This window comes from Chrysochloris asiatica, unplaced genomic scaffold, assembly GCF_000296735.1.
Source record: "Chrysochloris asiatica unplaced genomic scaffold, ChrAsi1.0 scaffold00158, whole genome shotgun sequence".
NCBI lineage: Eukaryota > Metazoa > Chordata > Mammalia > Afrosoricida > Chrysochloridae > Chrysochloris > Chrysochloris asiatica.
Genome location: NW_006408676.1, coordinates 4,617,266 through 4,622,437, shown reverse-complemented (window position 1 = coordinate 4,622,437; position 5,172 = coordinate 4,617,266). Strand labels below are relative to the sequence as shown.

General features: G+C 40.1%; 1 protein-coding gene and 1 pseudogene across 1 annotated transcript in view; both read left to right on the top strand.

Annotated features, from left to right (window-relative positions):
- LOC102835002 (opioid-binding protein/cell adhesion molecule-like) overlaps positions 1–5,172 on the top strand; it is a 2,270,024-nt gene that overhangs the window by 242,582 nt on the left and 2,022,270 nt on the right. The gene's annotated exons all lie outside the window — the stretch shown is intronic.
- LOC102811166 overlaps positions 1–5,172 on the top strand; it is a 14,178-nt pseudogene that overhangs the window by 4,165 nt on the left and 4,841 nt on the right.

The window sequence follows — 5,172 nt, the reverse complement described above, 5'->3', positions numbered from 1 at the left end:
ATCATCCTGTTACAAATAAGGAAAACGAGGCTCAGAATACTTAACAGTATTGCTCAAGACCATTCAGCTACCAAAGCTAGTAAGCAGTAGGCCCAGACCTTCTCTGGGTTAGGAGTAGATTTGGCTTTTATACTTAGTGCTTCCGATCATGGGCATACTTCTTAGAATATCATACACTTCACAAGGAAACCAAAGGGAAGTTGTCAGGGTATATTTTGTTTGCCTTCATGGCTTTCTTGTTTCCATAATCTTGGAATCAACACTTCCCTGCATCCCCAGGCTGCAGAGTTGCTTCCCTGAAATGACCTGAGAGAGTGAGCATGGGCCCCCTGAAGGCTGACTCAGGGCTCTTGAGCATTGCTCTAGGAAGGGTAGGTTGCCTGGCAAGTGTTGCAGATTAGGGAACCCCAGCCACATGGATTATGGCCTCCGTGTGGCCTTTCCTAGACTGTGTCTAGGCCTTAACAGCAGTAAGCGCTAGATCTTTTTCTCCACTAATAAAATTCTGGTTCATAGGACTATGTACAACTATTGGCTTGTTACAAGGCATAGCACATGAAGTTCCTAGAGTCAGAAACTCAAATCCAACCCTGGCTAATCCAGCATGTAATTTATATGAATTTTATAATCTGCTCAATCCTGGCTTTCCTTATCTAGAAACAGGATAGTAATTACACCTACATCTTACATTTTTTTTTTTTTTTTGTGAAGATTAAGTGCATCAAATTATGTAAAGTTCTTAACATAGTGCCTGAAATATGGTAAACAGCAAGCACTAGTTTACAATTTTGTATGGGATTCAAAAATTAGCTGGTGCAGTGCTGTAGGATGAGTACTGGACTGAGAACCACAATATCGGCAGTTCAAACCCACCAGCTGCTCCTTGAAAACCCTATACAGAGTGGCTATGTGTTGGAACTCAAAGGTGTTTAACAACAACAATTTATAATTAAATTATTGAGTATGAGATCTGCAGTCAAATTACCTCAATTCTATTGCTGCTTCCACGATCGAAGTAACTTGACGACATATTAAGGAACATCTTTGAATCTCAGTTTCCTAATCTGTTAAGGAGGGAAAAAGAGTGCACAACTCGGATGACTATTGTTAAGTGCCCGCATAATTTAGGAGCATGCTAGCACTGAGTTTGACAAGATGTAGTCTCAACAATCCCTTGTCATTCTTCTTCTTCTTCTTCTTAATAATATTAAAAGTACCAAGGACTGCCAAAAAAACAAACTGATCTTTATTGGAAGAAGTACAGCCAGAGTGCTCCTTGGAAGCCAGGATGTCCAAACTTCGTCTCTCATGCTTTGGACATATTATCAGGAGGGACCAGTCATTGGAGAGGGATATCTTGTCTGGTAAAGTGGAGGGTCAGAGAAAAAGAGAAAGAGCACCAATGAGATGGACTGGCACAGTGACAGCAGTGATGGGCTCAGGTGTAGCAACGATTGTGAAGTTGGCCCGGGACCGGGCATTCTTTCATTATGATTCATTGTGCATAGTGTTGTTATGAGTTGGTACCGACTTGATGACACCTAACAACACAAGCACAACAACTTAATAATAAAGGAACTGCATTTCTGAGTGTACTGAGACCTTTGTTATCTGACTTGTTTCTTACCTTTACTAACAGATTTTATCCCTAGAACATGGCATCCTTGGAATACTTCCTTTTTGGATACTGGGAGAACTGAGTGGCAAGGATTGTATGCTGAGTAGAGGAGGGCTAGGGTCCTTCTTGAAAGGGATTGTTGAAACTGAGTGGGAAGATCAGGGAATTTGTGTCTTGCTGGGTGAAGGAAGGCTTCTTGTTTCCTTAGACTTTCACTTTACATGCCCTCAGGGCTGGTGGAGAAGGACAACTACAGACAAAGGCCTGTGTTTCTTGAGCATGAGTCTGCATTGGTTAGTGAGATGTCCATTGCTGTTGAGACACCTACACACTGACAAAAATCCCCAAAGGGTCAGGCTGTGGGCTTGAGAAGCCATGCCAGAAATCAAGTAGGTCTGTAGCCAGCAATGTGTGTCCCCATGAATGCATTTCACTGCCTAGCAGGTTGCCAGGCACACACTGTGGTTTCTGATGGTGAAGCTATCCATTGTGAGATGGTTGACATTCATCCATGGCTGACCCCATCCCCTGCTTTCCCCGCCTGCTCACCCTCCCCCCAACTTCTCCTTCCTCCGAGTCTGCTACAGGTGGGTAAATCTTCCTGGGCTACTTGTACATGCTGGGGAAATGGTCTGGCTCAGCTAAGTGTGATTGGAACCGTTTGTTTTTAAGCTGCACATAGCATCAGGTGAGATTTATAGCACTTCCCTTCATGCGGAATCGACCCACTGGGAGCCATTAAACTTTTATTGCTCTCTGCAGTTGCCTGGTCAGAGTGAAATTGAGGGCCCTGAGATTGGAAAAGCTTTCACTCCCATTGGCTTTGTCATAGGGAGTATTGGTAGGGAGGGACTAGAAGAGCTGCTTCTTTGTTCTAGCTCCTCATTTTGGTCCCAACCCATTTCTAAACTACATTGAAGTCAGGAAATGACTTCTTATGTAATTTTTACTGCATGGTAAGTTTCACTTTATTCAAATGACTTCTCAAGATCCATCTCTTCCAGGAGGTCTTCCAGTACTGATCACATGGGACCCAAGAGTTTTTCTGATAGTCGCCAACCTCTCTTGCTAAACTCTCATTTCAGTGGTCTTTGTTCATGTCTGTTTTCCTTCAGACCTCTTATTGTTGAATGCAGGTATAGATGTTTTGGTCATAATTCCTATGGCTGTCCTGATGAGTGTCTGTCCTCAACAGAGTCTTTGTAAGAAGTGTTTTCCTGCCAGGTTAAAAAAATAATAATAAATAAAATATTTAAATGCTCCAGCCGTGACTTCTGACTTCAACTTTCCCCTTCGTTCATTGGTCCTTTAGCTGAAATACTTAGACGGGCACAGTTCTGTTGCTGAAGATGTCCTCATTTATTGTCAATCAGTAATGGTTATTGATTGTATATTTGCTGAGTACCTAGCACCAGATAAGGCATTAAAATCCACAAGAGGTGTAGTCTTTGCATTTATAAAGCTTTCATTCTAGCAGGCTTGAAAAATGTCATGTGAACAGTACCTGGAATGAAAGTGTGACTGAGACTTGGTGATTTACTATGAGAGCCAAACCTCAAGCAAAATCTGTTTTCAGCATTGTAAGTTGCAACATACAATGATAATAGTAATTGTCATTTTTGAGCATCTATTATATCTAGGTACTGCACAAAGCACATAGGTCATTTCATTCTTATTCTGTCCAAAATCTCACAGTGTATTTTTAGCTTCATTTTATATGAGGAAAAGGGATTTTAAATTGCATAAATTGACTTGCCTAAGGTGGTGAAACTAACAAATGGCAAACAGAGCCCTGAGGCCATTATGAGGCTATTATGTGGTTATTGTCTTCTCTGGCCATTCACTCTCAGACCTATAACCTCGGAAAAGTTCAACTGTTATTTATGCCTCAGTACCTTTTGAGCATGAGTCACTCTCCATGCATATTTGCAGTTTGACATTGAAGGCTTCAGAAACTCCGCACATGTGGTCATCTCCATAAGAGGCTTCGCAGTTAGCTGCCACTGCTAACATCCATTAGCAGTGAGGACATACTACATCTACGGGAATCAAGAGCAGTATACCTATGTGAGTACTGAAGTCAGGTCTCCAGGGTTCAGATCTTTCCTCTGGTGCTTACTAATAGATACATGATCTAAACATTTTCATGTGCCTTAGTTTCTTCACTGGAACATGGGGATGATAATAGAAATTACTTCATGATCAAAAGAGTAAATTAAATTTTAAATAAGAAAGAAAATAAGACAATAGCTATTGAAAGGATGTGAGAAATTGTTACCCTTATCTATTGCTGTGAGACTGTGAAATGCTAACAGTCTCTGTGGAAAACAATTTGGCAGTTCCTCAAAAAGTTAAAAATAGAATTACCATATGACCCTGCAGTCCCAATCCTAGATAAATGCATGAAGAATTGAAAGCAGGAACACAAACAGATACATGTATATGAATATTCATTTCAGCATTATTCACAATAGCTAAAAGATGGAGACAACCTAAATGTCCATCAATAGGTAGATGAATAAATAAAATGTGGTACATACATACAGTGAAATATTAGTCTGCCATAAAAAGAAATGAAGTCCTGACTTCATTTCTTTTTATGACAGAATAATATTTCATGCTGCTACAACATGGGTACACCTTGATAACGTTGTTGTTAAGTGCCATCAAGTTGGTGTCAACCCACAGCAACCCTGTACCAAGTTTCCATGGAGTAGCTGGTGAGTTTGAACCACCAACTTTGCGTTCAAACCAGCTTTGCAGTCCAGCGCATTTTCCCACAATGCCACACCAGGACACCTTGATAACGTTAATCTGAGTAGAATAAGTAAGTTATTCACAAAAGGACAAGCATTGTATGATCCCACCTATACGAAGTATCTAGAATAGGAAAATGTATACAGACCAAAGTGTATTATTAAGTAATTATTAAGGGTTGAAAGGAGGGGGAAAGAGGGTGTCATTGCTTAGAGGGCACTGAGCTTCTGTTAAAGGTGATGGAAAATTTTGGAAATGGTTACACAACATGATGCACATAATTAATGTTACTGAATTGTGCCTATAAAATATGTTGAAATGGAAAATGCTATGTTATACGCATTTGCTACAATTAACAATTTGAAATTGAAAAAAATATTTTATTTGCCTAATTTGAGGGTCCTGGTGTGGTACTGTGGCTTAACGTGCCAGACTGCAAACCCATTGGAACCACAAGGTCAGCAGTTCAAGTTCACCAGCTGCTCCTCGGAAACCCTATACAGGGTCACCATGGGTCGGAACCAACTGGAAGGCACTTAATAACAACAATTTAAAAGTCAACACATGTAAAATATTTATCAGTGTGCCTAGCACATACTTTCTTTTTTTTTTCAGGTTTTTATTGTGGATTGAGTGAAAGTTTATAGGACATATCATCAGTTTTACATTCAACAAACCTTGTTTCATTATATTAATTACTTCCATGTACCATCAGTTAACAGTATTTTTCTCTATCCACTTTAGCTTTTTAAAAAACACACACAAAAAAACCCCCACTCAGGCATATATAATAATTT